Here is a 14,153-nt window from a genome sequence, read left to right as displayed (position 1 = left end):
CTCACATCTCAAAGGAACCAGCAGAAAATTATCCTTGGGCTTATTTAATGGCAAAAATTTTGGTAACATCAGCATCCATTTCTGAACGCTTGCAATGTGCCAAGGTCTTTCTTTGTGGAGCTCTGCACAGGCAGATTATCATACAGTCTTCACAGCAAGACTGAGCCCTGTGTTAAACCATCACTTAACGGGGAACAATGCTGAGACCCAGAGATACCACTCTGCTAACAAACACAAAGCTCGGATGGAAAAACCCAAGCTTTCCTGTCACCGGCTCTTAACAAGGACCCATCCACGGCTGTTTCCTCAATGGCTTTGGTGGCCTGGCCTAGTTGCATGGTGTGTGGACTCCTGCCCTGCTTTCCCTGGAGGGGTCCTCGGACAGGGCTAAGACGGGCTGCACTGGGCTCCCGGGGAAGCACCCCTGTGTGCTAGAGACAGGTGCACTGAGTATGGACCCCTGAAAAGTTCGTTTGGGGACATCATCTGAGAGTCCAGGGATTTTCCCAGCAGTTCCAGAGAGGTCTTTCTGTTTTTGCGTGTGTAGCCATCACCTTAAACAGCTCAGTGGAGGAAGAATGAACTAATTATAATCCGTCTTTCCAGGTTCTATTGCCTTTTCCTCTCCTCCTCCCTGACTAGTTAGTAACCAGTGTGTATCCTGATGAGACTTCCATGTTCCTGTTCTCACTTGTTCACATTCACAAGAAATCAGAAAATCACCTCATTCTTTAGATGCACAGGGTACTTACATCCAAATCTTTCCTTATCTGCGTCATCCATCCTTTAAGTTTATACCTGGAAAAACTGCATCTCTATAGAGGCCTTGTCACGCGGTAACCCTCCCAGGGACTGATGAGTGAGTGAGCCTGGCTGAGTGAAGATGGAAAGGGTCCGTTCTAAAGCCATGGCAAAACTTCCCAGCAGATGGCCCCAGGCCTGGCTGAGGTGGTATGTCCAGAACCTTCCATGAGTGTAGGATGGATTCCCAGAGCTCAGGGTTGGAGCAGCATCCTGTTCTAACCCCAGCTACGCTCAGGCAGCCAACACATCAGCACCACGCATCAGGGCTGCTCCTTCCAATTTAACAACATGGGTCTGGGAAAAGAAATCACCTGGTGAACCAAGAATAGGAAAGAGTAGGGTGGAAAAAAAAAGCCTTGACAGAGAGTCTGGATTTGTCCGGGGATATTTTCCCTGCTCGGGCTTCCTGATGACTCAGCTGCTCCTGCGTGGGGAAGCTCTCCCTCAGCCAGCACTGCCTGGGAGATGAAGCCAGTGATTTCCCACTAGCTATCAGCCAGGACAAAAATTACCAATAAAAGGATACACTTAAATGTCCCCCCAGTAGAGACTATTGTTTACTGGGCTATTGAGGGAGTGAAAATATCAGAGCAAAGGTCAGTGGACACCAGCAGTGGAAGTTTACAAAAAACTCTGTCATTTCTTATTTCTTCCCCTTCTTTGGTGAGAAGTTAAGACAAAGCCCCTCTGCCACTCTGAAGAAGCAGCTTTGTTGCTTATTTTGTCAAAATATCCCTCCGAAGCCCCTCAGCGCCCCTTCATCCTTCCCCGACTGGCTCTTACCAGCGGGCTGATTTGCACGGGGGCTGCCTCTCCGCTGTACCCCCTTCCAGGCTCACGCTCATTCTCTTGCTCTAATTAGCAACTGCTTTTTTTTATTTTTGTATGCACGTTCAAAGACAGAGAGCGAGGAGGAGAGTGAAAGGGAGAAAGCAAAGGTCTCTGTGAAAGGAGAGAGCAGATGGCTTCTCCCTCGCCCCCTCTGTGTACCCGGGCCCCCGTGTTGGCAAACAGCACACAATGTCTGTCTACAGAGCTCTTTGTGGGCTATGAAGGAGGGGCCGGCACACAGCTACAGGCAGGAAAGGAGTCTGTGGGGAAAGGCCTGAAAAGGCCCGGCCCCTGGGAGAAGCCAGGGTAGGGAGGGGATGGAGACCACCAACCCATGGGATGGATGTCCAGGAGCAACACTGCCCCCTCCTCCTGGCCCAGAAGGAAGTGGCTGTATGGATATTCAGTTGGCTTGCGTACTGATGTGTTATCAGTTCTCTGGATAGCAAAGCCATTGCCCCCAGAGCTGCAGAAGGTCCTGGAGGGAAGGGGGATCTACTGCTCACTCTTGCGTTGTCAGTCCCAAATAACTGACTTTCTATTAGAGGAAATTCTTAGGTGAGTGGGCAGAGGTACCCACAAAGCAGGAGTGGTGGCGTCAACCCCAAAGGCTGAAATCAATCACTCTGATTGGGAAAGTTAAATTCAACAATGCACAGCTTTGGTTACTGGCTTTTAACTTGTAGCTGGATTGAAAGATTTAAAAAATGTTAGGGAAAAAAAAGGGGGAGCTTAAAAGAATTCTCAAAAGGGGAGAATAATAAAAAATGGGGTTGAAAAGCTAAAAAAAAAAAAAAAAATAGGAATATGCTCCAGAAAAATACAGAAATGAGCACAGAGAAGCAGGGCATTTTACAAAGACACTTAAAAAAAAAAAGCTATTGTTCTTTTTAATGAATGGTCTCATTATCAGCATGTGTGACTATATATTAGTAATTTTGATGACAAAAATCACTCTTGTAATATTTGCAATCAATTTCAATGATAAACATTGATTTCTTCCATTTTACTATATGAAAGAACTCATTTTTATTGTAGTTTGCATGTAAACAGCTTCCAAGGGAAAAAAATAAAAACAGTGAATGGAAATAACCATCCATTCATTAAACTTCTACCAATGAAATGTGTTTCTCTTTTCTTCCTTTTTGAATCAAGTCCAGAGAGAAGACAGACAAGAGAATAGAGTCAATGGACGAAAAGAAAAGAAAACAGGGAGACCAACTTGGCCAAAGATGCAGAGAGGAAGACAAACAGAACCAGCAGGAAAAGAAAAGCCCCACGTCACAAGGACCTCCACATTCAGTTCAATGCAGGCATGTGTGTGATAGACCCAAAAACCAAACAGAAACCCTCAAATCGCCTAATTCCCAGAACAGGCAAATTTTTGCCAAGTTCATGATTTGGCAGAGTTCTTGCATATTCCATACAATTTCAATGAGAAGCTGTATCCATCTTTTTCTAAGAGCAGATTGTCATTTTCCACTTGAAATACACACGTTGCACTGACCTTATGTCCTCTGTCAAACTGAGACATTATCACCAACTTTTAGTGAAAGGGTTTCATAACGTATGGGCTTTTGGCCATTCTGTTGATTTTGTTCTGTGTGTGTGTGTGTGTGTGTGTGTGTGTGTGTGTGTGTGTGCGCGCGCGCGCGCACAGCGTGTCACTATATTGGACAACAGACAGACAAGGCCTCTGCCATCACTGGTTACTTCCTCCATCTGGTTCTGCCATCATCACCTCTATAAGCACATGCCTTGTCAGCGACTCCGCATGGTTCCTGCCCAGTTTCTACGGAGCTTACGGTACTCAGTGCAGCTAGGATGTTTTCTTACACATGCAAAGCCTTTCTTCTTCCTCAGCTCTCACCCTGCTTCCACAAATTTTGTTTTCAATGCATTTTGTTTTGTTCTCATTAAACAGATGACACACAGCGGACATTTGGGACACAGAGACACAACACGCATGGCCCTGCCCATGAGGAGCTTGGGAAGTAGGTGACAGAGATTGAAAGGCTAGGTGGAGGACAGAGGTGGAGGGGTTCAACTTCAAGCACGGTCCCTCCACGGACCTCCTGGGTCATCCGTAGCCAATGGGAAATGCATATCAAATTGATGGGTTTTCCTTGGGTCCCTTAGTGAAGGATTATATCACAGTCCAAATGGGATGCTGAAGGCCCAACCCCCACCACAAATCACAGTTCTGCCCTGTGGGAATCTCTCTCTTCTCCAGCTGGGGGTAGGGAGTGAGGAGAGGAAGAGTAGAGAATAGCAGTTATCAGCCGGGCCCCAGAGTCCTACATTGTATGACCTTGGTAAAGTTACTTAGCTTCTTTGTGCCTTGGTATCTTCCACTGAAAAATGAGGTTGATAATCATATGTACCTCATAGGGCTATTGTAAGGATTTAAGAGATAATGCACGAAAAGAATTAGGCAGAGCATCTGGTACATAGTGAGTTCTCTGCAAATAATAGCCCCGCTGTATTAGTGCTTCAGGCAAGCTGGAAGCCAGTCCAGAAAGGTTTGCTCCCTACCCAAATGATAGCCATCACCATGATCTGACAGTGAATGGTGAGACTGCCCAGAAGATTATATAAGCTGCTTCCTTAGCCCAGGTACACAGGGCAAATCAGCATTCTTTCCACACATCAGTCATTTTGCATGCCATCTTCATTGCTTTTTGCCACATCTATGTACCAGGTTTTTAGTCTATTAGTTATTATTTTTCTTTAAGTTGACTCATTTAACCTGAATGTATTTATTTTCACAGAAAATAACAGAAAAGTGAGGAAGGAAGCAGGGGAGAGAAAAGGGAGGGGCAGGGAAGGGAGAGGAGAGCACAGGTGGGGAGGGGAGCAGACAAGAGAGGAGGGGCGACTGAAACAAGGAAGGGAAAAAGGAAGTCCCTGGCCTCAGAGAGAAAGAAAACCCGCAGAGTTGGAAGACAAAAGCCACAGAGAGAAGGAGGCAGTGAGCAGCCACCCAGGGCTAAGATCAGGCTTGCTGGTAGAAGCAGGGCCAGGGCTTCAGCAGGGCTGCAGGATTGAGCTCTGGCCTGGGGAGTAGATGCCTGGTCAGTGGCAGGACTGACACTGCTGAACAGCTCTGCTGAGGGTGGGTTGGTGCAGAAGAAACAAAGAGGAGGGTGGGGCAGGCGAGGGCTGAGCACTGGTAATTTAGGAAGGGACAGCTGAGGGGGAGCCACCAGGGTGTGCTGAAACCCTAAGCCCCAGAGTTAAGCTGGGAGAACTGAAGGAAAGGATGTGTGGTAGAGGGTCTGGGCCAAAGGGTAAGAGCTGAGAGATGCAGGGAGCAGAGCAGGGCTGCACGGGGTGAGCAAGGAGCCCAGAACTGGCTCCGGGCAGGGGAGGAAGGATGGGAAAAGTGAGGTGTATTTCCCCGCAAACCAGGCTGGCCGGGTTTTCTGGGACTGGACCAGGAGAAGAGCCTGGCCCTTGAGCACCAGCATCTGTTCCTATCCTGTCCCATCTGCAGACCAGTCACCTGCCACTAACTAAGAAATGTCAAAATGGGTGAGCGGCATGTGCCAACATGTCCTGATGCTATAGATGGACAAAGAACAGATCAAGGGTGGATACATGGCAGGAGGGAACGGGACAGTGGGGGACAGAGGAAAGTGAGGAATAGACCACGCCATGGAGGGAGCAAACCCCAAAAGGTATGCAAGAAGCAAACCACCTGATTTAATGATGTGTTGTACAGGAACGCTTGTCGAGTCCCGTACAACTGAACATCAGGGCAACTTGTGGAATGCTACCATGTTCAATGCCCCACGTAGCAAGACAAATGTAAACTGAAACCACAGTGGGTTGCTGGTTTTCATCTACCAGATTGGCAAAGATAAAAATGATCGACATTTTGTTCTCTTGGCAAAGGTGTGGGGAGTAGGCACTCTCTTACGCTGTTGGAGGTAGCAAAATTGGTAGAAAATGCCTCTTTTTTTTTTTTCTGGAGGACTATTCAGGAACGTCTCTCAAAATTAGAAATGTATATACTCTGATTCAGCAATTTTTCTTCTAAGAATTTCCTGCACCCTTAGTTCTTAGAAAAGCGCTTGGCACATAGAAAGTCCTCAATAAATATTCATTGCATAAATTAATTAAGGAATTTGACTCGCAGATATACTCGTACACAAGTACAAAGATAAATGCAAGGATCTTTGTTGAAATATTGTTTAGAAATAACAACAACAACAACAAAACAGGAAGCAACCTACATGTATATAAATGAAGAACAATGAAGGCACACCCCTTTAATACAACACTACAGAATCATTTGAAAAAATGAGGCAGATTTCTGTGTAATACAGAATAAGTACTTCATTGTTGAAAACTTCATTGCTAAATAAGAAACAGGTGGGGTGACTAGGTAAAAAGCCCTGTGTAATATGTCTCTATACAGGTGGGAAAAAGATATAGCTATATTCTGGGTGTGCAAATGCACACACTTTTCTTTGCATATTAGAAACTTTAACAGCTAGGGCCCCTGGTGAGGACAAGAGTGGGAGGGAAACTTTTTCCTATGTACTACCTGTCCAAAACATTTTTATTTTTAAAAAGATTTTTTTAACATTTATTCATTTTTGAGAGATGGAGAAACAGAGCACGAGTGGGTTGGGGCAGAGAAAGAGGGAGAACAGAATCTGAAGCAGGCTCCATCCAGGCTCTGAGCTGTCAGCACAGAGCCTGATGCGGAGCTCAAACCCACGGACTGGGAGATCATGACCTGAGCTGAAGTTGGACGCTTAACTGAATGAACTGGTTACTCCGGCTCCCACAAAACATTTTTAAAATAACAACAAAAAGTAACTTTGCAGAAGAGAGTTGCATAAAAGTTCTACCCCAGGGACTGGATCAGTGAGTCCTGATTCAATATTAAGAAGAAGGGCTCTGATGAACCAGGCTGCCTCAGGAAGTCTGAGTGTCTCATCACTGGAGATGTTGAAAAGCAGGGTGGTGGACCACTGTGGGAAAGCAATGTATCATCTGGTGGGCTGGACTCACTCTCCTTAGAGGTCTTACCTAGCTGGGAGGAGCTATCCTCCACTGGGTCCCACCAGGGCAACATAGCTACTTGTGACTCCCTTGTACTCTGGACATTGTAACCACTTTCCAGAGAGCTAAGAATGTAGCAGATTCTTAGAAGTAAAATCGCTCAATCTATGTACAGAAGTATAAAGGGCCTGGCATCTGTAGGTACCCAGTAAGTACCTAAAGAAAGAATGAGCACAGGTATCACTAGATCCACATGAACTCACAGGTGGAATCCAACTTGATTGAAGAACAGAAGGCCAGAACTGCCCAGACCTGCAAGGAGGAGACCAGAGCAGGTCCCCAAGGGTAATGCCCAAAGACCAAGTAACTCCAGTCACCACTAGGAATGTGTCCCCATTCCTAGTGACAGTGGGCTATTCCAGACAGAGTCCAGGGACAAGCCAGAAACCAAAGGACCTGTTTCTTTGTCCATCTCTTCCCCAGAACTGGGCCCTACCCTCAATAAAAACCTCTGTTAGGGCTGGGTTTGGCCCTCTCTGGCCCTGAATTTCTGTCCTGTGATTCTAAGAAGCCTCCTGAGACTCCCCACAGTGCCTCATTAGCCTCACCCTCACCTCTCCTGATTTCCTCCTGACCCCCTTGGCCAGAAGCGCGCGCGCACACACACACACACACACACACACACACACACACACACACACGATAAGCCCAGCCTATCTGCAGCTGCACAGATTCATTCTGCAACAGGCTGGGAGGATCCACAGGAAGGTGGGATGTTCTCTGTCATAGGGGATAACTCCTGGGGCCCAGAGCCAACCTAGACATACTCCTGTATACTAAGCCACATCTCCACAGGATTGGCCTGCCTTGCCCTCATTAGCTGGCCCTTGAAACAAAAATGGAAGGCCCAGCTGCCATATCAACTGGTACTCAAGCTCTTAGTTAAGCCACCAAAGAGTGTAGATATGACTTCTACAGGCAGAGACCTCTCCTCTAGGAAAAGACCAAGAGCATCCCTCTCTCCCTGTCCCTGTCAAAGCCCTCTTGGTAAACTAAGGTTTGCTCCTGGTGGTTTGCCCATGTCTGGGACACATCCCTTCTCTATTTGCAAATATCCTGGGCTGACTCTTCTCAGTCTTTTCCACCCCACTTCCTTCAGGGAGAAATAAGACCCAGGAGCATTAGGGCACAGTCAACACAGCTTGTCAAAGGCCAAAAGCAATGGGAAAAGAATTCAGACTGTCAGAGCTCCCTGGGGCCCAGAACTGAAGAACCCCATTGCAAGCAGGCTCAGACTCAGAATGATTTTGATCTTCACGCTTCACAATGAAATGTAGTGATTCCTCACCCAGGCAAGCAAGTTTGTGTGGATGTTCATCCTCAAGTTCTGCAGGCAGGGACTGCCCGGCTCCAGAGCGAGATGGGGACAGGAAGCAAAGAGGGAAAGTCTGACCCCCACCCTGCCTGAGCTGGGATTCCGTCCTGGGGGCCCATGCTGGTTCTGAGGCCCATTAGAGAGCCACAGTCAGGCCTCCAGCTGACAGCCCCACCACCTTCCCTCTGTCCCCTTTTATAAGCACAAAGCCTTAGACCTCATCCTTCCCAGGGAGCTTGGGGTCGCCCCCCAACCCTAAGATGCTATGCAACCTCTGGGTGGCTCAACTAGCAGAGGAACATGTCAGAGGATCTGGAGAGACAGGGTTGCAGCCAGAGAGGCTAAAAGAAGCTGTTGGCAGTCAATGTGGAGCTCTGTGCTGTACAGTGGGCAAATGTATGGCCACAGAACATGGTGCCAGGGAGCCCTGACCCAAGAAACAACAGTGGATAACACAGTCACAAGAGAGGGTTATCTATGAGAGAACAGCTGAGGCAAGTCTGATAGTCCTGAAGACACATGTTGTATGTTTAAGGATGGTTAACTTTAACAAAATCCAGTCTCACATGCAAAGGGAGATGGTGGCCTCCCCAGACCGGGATTCTGATCCCTGCTCTGACATTAGCCAGCCAGGGCTCTCTAGACTGGTACCCAGAAATGCTCCCTGGCTTTCCTCTCTCTGTGGATACCGTGGTGGTCTCTCATCATCCCACACGCCTGTCCAGCTTGAGTAGTTTCAGACTCTCTAGTTCTGCATGGGCCAATGACGGTGCAGTAAGTGGTGACCTTAGGGCCTCAACTGGACTGCTCGCCCGTGACAATTCCACTACCCACACCGTCTGAGTAATGGCTACATGGTGTGTCTGTTAGCATCTTTGATAGCACACATTTAGTAAGTGGTGGATTCCATGCCGGGCAGCTCTTGTGCACAGAACACTGCCAAATTGTTCTCAGTCACTCCAGCACTGACCTGGGAGAATCACAACTGTTTGGTCAACACCAATGGAATTTGGTGCTTCCACCCATGTCTTTCAAAGGCAGAGGGGCAGCACAGATCACAAGAGGACTTGGAACCTGAAGCTCCCCTCTCCTCCCTCCCTTCCCCTCTTGCTGTCCTCCACTATCACCAGGGCACAGGACCGAGTGCTCCTGCCTCATATGCTGGAGTCAGGGAGGCACTGGGGCATCCTTCCAGCTCTGTTTGCTGTTGCTCATGCTGGTGTCACAGCCCATTACATCCAGCCAATTACATTAGATTCCTCTCTGGAGGGCACTGGGCAGGGCCACTGTAGGGAGCAAAGGAAGCCCAAGAGACTTCTAAATGAAGTAACCTGTTGGGAAATCCTATTATGAAGCTCATCTTACAAGGCTGCGGTGTTAATGACCCTGTCCTCCCCGAGCCCTGAGCAGAGCTGGTCTCCCTGGGGCTGGAGTGGAGGCTGACTGAGCTGCAGGCTTCCTCTCACTCACCAGCCAACAGCTGATGGGCTGGAGCTAGAAGACAGGGTTCCCCAGTGCCCCGGATGCAGCTGCCAGGCTGGTGGCTGCGCCTGTGCACATATCTGCACGCGTGCGCGTGCACACACACACACACCCTCCCCTTGGGACCCACTTTCTCTTTCAGCACCCAGGATGAGAATGCAGGTGGTAACCCAAAGCTGGGACCAGCAACCCCAAGAGAGATGGAAATAGGCCCCAAAACTTTTTTTTCCAAGGTGAGTGAAATTAGACATATTTTTCTCCACCTTCAAATCCTGCAGATTTTCTGTCTCAACTCCCCCAGGCTTATAAATTGGCTCATCTCAGCCACTCAAGTTGACAAAGGCACCAAAACTGTTCAAAGGTTCAAAATGTCCCTTGGGTTTCCAGGCATGAAGGAATTTACATGTAGGTGGAAAATTACCATGAAAAAAGGCCCCATTTGAAGAAAGGGGAGTGCCTAAGCAGCTGGGGAAGGACAGCAGCCTCTGGGGCACTGGCAAGGGAGTGGATGGCTTGAGGAGTGCCTGGGAGGGCTACACAGGACAAGTGCCAGAGAGGGTGCAGGCCCTAGCTCAGGGCTTTGACAGACATGTGGGGAGTGGGAGAGACATGAAACAGGGAGTTGGATGAACCAAGAACTGCTCTGGTCTTCTCCAGAAGTTGTCAAGGTCCTGCCAACATCTGGAGTTGGGATGGATGGTCTCAGCTGACTTGAGAGTCCCCTGGAAAAGCCATGTGGATTCCTGGTTATGGCACATACATCCTCAGCTCCAACCCTGATTGGCAGGACCTGAGAAAGTCACAGGAGTCCTGCAGGCTTGACGGTGCCCTTGAGGACAGCAATCCACCCCTGATGTTTGTTTGGAGAATAGCCCTGAGTGATCCAGCTGATGCTGGCCAGCTGCAGGAAAGGCTGCTTTTTTCTGTAACTCCCAGACAGTCCTCCCTCAGCTTTCGGTCCCTCACTCCTCTGTCCATAGCCCCCTTCTCAGGCTTTCTAGCAGCTCGGCTTGTAGGGCCCTGCTCAAAGTGTGTTGATGTTCTAAGCATCTTCCCGCTGCTGGCCAGCTAGCCTCGTGCTCAGTCTGCCCAGCTTCCAGCCCACTCCTGCAGTCCCTTTTCCCAGACTCCTTCCATGTCACCTCAGGTCCACCCTTCTACAAATCCCACAAGCCCAAGATGCCTTCAGTGACCTCCCCTGAGCCCCCTTCTTCTATACTCCAGCAACATAGAAGGTTCTGGTCTAGAGCTTATATCTGGGGTCCTTGGCCTGGGTTCCACTTGACCTATGCAATACAATCTCAGAAGGGGTCACCTGGGGATATCATTTTATAAAACCTCTCCTGTGGGGTCTCATGCCCACCATGGAATCAAGAATCACTGCTGCAGATGACCATCCTCCTCAGGCTTGGGGAGTCTTCTCTCCTCACTCAGACCTCCAGCTCACAAAGACCACCTGCCTACACAACCTGCCTCAAGGCAGTTTGCATGGGCCACACCTTTCAAATGTGACCCACTGACTTGTTGAGGGACAGTGAATCACACTGACATGCTGATCACTGGTCACTGCTGGACAGTCATGGAGCTGGGCCCACGCAGGTGCAGGCAAGTGATGGATGAATATTCAGGTCTCCTGCTGACCTGTGTCTCTGAGTGGGGGCACCACATGCCACCTTCATTCCAGAATTTTATCCCCTTAGAAGCCAGAGTCTGATGGTGTGTTTCAGGGCTTAAGGGCAATGCCATGGCATCGCATGGCTTTCATAGCATTCTCATATGCACTAATTATCCACTTAATTCTCATACACCCTAAGAAGTAGGCACAGAAGAAAGGGCTCTCATGGGAAAAGACTTACCTTAAAACTACCCAGAAGCTCACAGCAGAGTCAGGACTAAAACCAGTTCCTATCTCTAGGTTAGACCTCTTCACCTGAATATACCCCTTTCCCCTTTCATCTTCCTACACCCTCCCCTCGAGTGACAGCACCAACAACAAAGGCCTGGGCCCAATGGGTCAGCGTGTGCCTTCTACAGTGGTGAGCCAAGGCTGGCCTAAACACCCACAGGAACAGGAATAAGGGAGGATAGCAGGTAAGGTCATACATAGCATTGTCATTCTCTGAGTCCTGAGTATGGCTGGAGATGCAGGCTAATGAGACAGCTCCTTTTGGAAGCTCCCAGGACTATGTCTGGAAAGGAAAGCCAGGCCCTCAAGGAGTACTCAGGGGCAGAAACAGAATCAAGCCCCATGAGTACATTGCTCCAGCTAGGATCTGGCTGCCAGAGGCTGTTCTAGCACCTGAGACCCCTCCCTGGGCACCCAAATGGGATACCATAGTCTCCAAGCTTCCAACAGACAGCTAAGAGGCCTACACATGCCAGGTTCCCCCTAGCAACTGTCAGTCTCAGCCCAGCCCTCCTCCCCAAGACTGACTTCAGCTGGCACAATATTTCAGGCTCCATGGCACAGAGGAAGCTTGCTGAGTGCCAGCTCTCAGCGCCCCTGGCCCCAGGGATGGGCAGACTGCAGGCACCCACACAGAAATCAACTTAGCCATCAACCTGAGTAGGGAAGGTATGGGGTGGGTAAAGACAAAGCCATGAGTGCTCATTGATCGACTATACTATGAGCATAAGGTTTGAAGTTGGGGCAGATGGGCCATTTTCCTAGTAATTAATAATTTTATAGGTGGGATCAGAGTCACTGGAGGGGTCAGCAGGCTACTATGACTCTGACTGATTGGTCCAATCTGTGTGAGTATAAAGGATGAGTCCAGAAGAGGCCTTGGGCCATGGAGCCCTCTAGAAAGTATTCTGCCACTTGTGGCACATCCTAACGTATAAGGTACCCCCAACAGCTTCCTCTGCTTGCCCCCATCTTGCCGCCACCCTCCTCAGGACAGGAGAGCTCTAGGCCAGGACCACTCTTCACTGGCTGGGCTACCTAACTGGTCTCCAGGTGCTTCTGCACAACAGAACAACAGGTCACCATGACTTTGACAGGAGAAGGTTTAGCAGACACAAAGTGAAGGTCAGAATAAGGTTCCTGTCCATGATGAAAGTCTGTCTTGCCAGAAAATAATATAAAGATATTCTATAGATTTGACACATGCAAAGGCCCAGATTCAAATATCCAGAGAAAAGTTTATCAGGTCAGTATAACTGAGTGAAGCCCAGAATCATCCAGGTTTGGCCCAGCCAGGCTCCAGGGCATTAATTCTCAGGGCTGTGTTGGAGGAGAGTAGCTTGCCTTCCCTCCCCAGTCCTGCCAGGACAGCTGAAAGGGGCTCACCGTGCCTCACCCACAATTCTCTGGCATCCCCCATTCTCCATGCTTCTGGCCTGATGAAAACTGGCTACACTAGGTGGGCCACGCCAGAACTGCCGTCAAGGGCTATGGTGCCTACCTGACAGCACAGCACAAGCACCCAAAATGGGTGGGGGTACCCTCGCCTGGAGACACATACAGGGACGAGTCACAAATCCTTCCACATGCACTGCCCATCTCCATCCAAAGGGTGCAGAGTCCTCCCGATATCACCATCGATGGCCAAGACCTCTTTGCCTCCCTGGGGCAGCCTGCTTAGTTCTGGAAAGGGAGTCCTGGATGATCATCCATCAAAGCCAGATTACTAGCAGAGCCAATGGCTAAGATTTGGAGGATGTATCTTAAAGTCCTTGAGATAGAAAAAAAAGGGGGGCTTCTCTGCCCTTCTAGGACACAAGCTCAGCCAGGCTGCTGGGCTGTGAGACCCATGACACCACCTGGCTTGCCACTCTCCACTCTCAGAAATGCCACCAAAACGTGGCTGCCTATGCTTCTAAAATGGCAAAGTGATGCCCTGGCCACCCCATTTCCTCCACCCTCCAGCGTGTTTGCAATAGGCAATTTGTGAAATCAAGTCAGTTTCATAATAACTCTAGATTAGGAACGTCCACCAAAAGTCAGAAGGGGGTTGGAGCTGGGTAGGGAGAATGGAAAGAAGCCACTTGGATTTACTTATTTGTCTCCATAGGCCATCCCACAACAACCGCAGGAGGTGACTTGACAAACAGCACAGACAGCAGAACCCCCCCAGAAGAGAAAAGTTCCAATTAGCCCAAAGAAATGAGAGACTGTTCCCAGAGTCCCAATTAAATCAGAACCAATCAATGCTTGCCCTGGTTCCTGCCATTCTGCTCGGGAAATAATGGGAAAAGCGAGACGGCCCCAGCCAGCAAGTGCAGTGTGGCAGCTCTTTGAAGCCTGAAGAAATCACCAGCACTTTTGCAAGCGTGCCTGGCAGCTGCCGCACCTGCACCTTTAAGAACTCAGCCTAGTGCCCGGGTCCCCACTCAGACCCTGACAAATACCAAAAAGGGCGCCTCCTGCCCCACCTCCAACCGGGGGGACAAAGAGGAACGCTGTGGGGCCAGGCTAGGCTGGTTTTAAAACTGTCTGCCTTGATTCATCACTTGATCTGGCACTCTCTCCCCTCTGTTTCCACACCATCCATCACGGGCACCATAACCAAGAAATCCAATAAAGACACAAAGGCCTTAGTTCTCCGCTCTCAGCAGGCCTCAGAAAGGCTGTGTGAGTGCCCCAGCCCAGGCAATTAGCTGAGTCCAAAGGATCGCAGAGCTGATGGGCATTAGCAATCCT

At 49.2% G+C, this 14,153-nt stretch overlaps 1 protein-coding gene and 1 long non-coding RNA gene across 3 annotated transcripts in view; one reads left to right on the top strand and one right to left on the bottom strand.

Annotated features, from left to right (window-relative positions):
* EPHB1 (EPH receptor B1) overlaps positions 1-14,153 on the bottom strand; it is a 432,698-nt gene that overhangs the window by 255,643 nt on the left and 162,902 nt on the right. The gene's annotated exons all lie outside the window — the stretch shown is intronic.
* LOC147577173 (uncharacterized) lies at positions 1,048-3,146 on the top strand. Its single transcript, XR_015239992.1, has 2 exons — positions 1,048-1,400; positions 2,791-3,146. It is a non-coding gene; the product is annotated as an uncharacterized LOC147577173 (long non-coding RNA).

Source organism: Puma concolor, chromosome C2, assembly GCF_028749965.1.
Source record: "Puma concolor isolate L17-30 chromosome C2, mPumCon1.1.hap2, whole genome shotgun sequence".
Lineage (NCBI taxonomy): Eukaryota > Metazoa > Chordata > Mammalia > Carnivora > Felidae > Puma > Puma concolor.
Note: the sequence above shows the minus strand (reverse complement) of the source record. Positions and strands in the feature narration are given on the sequence as shown.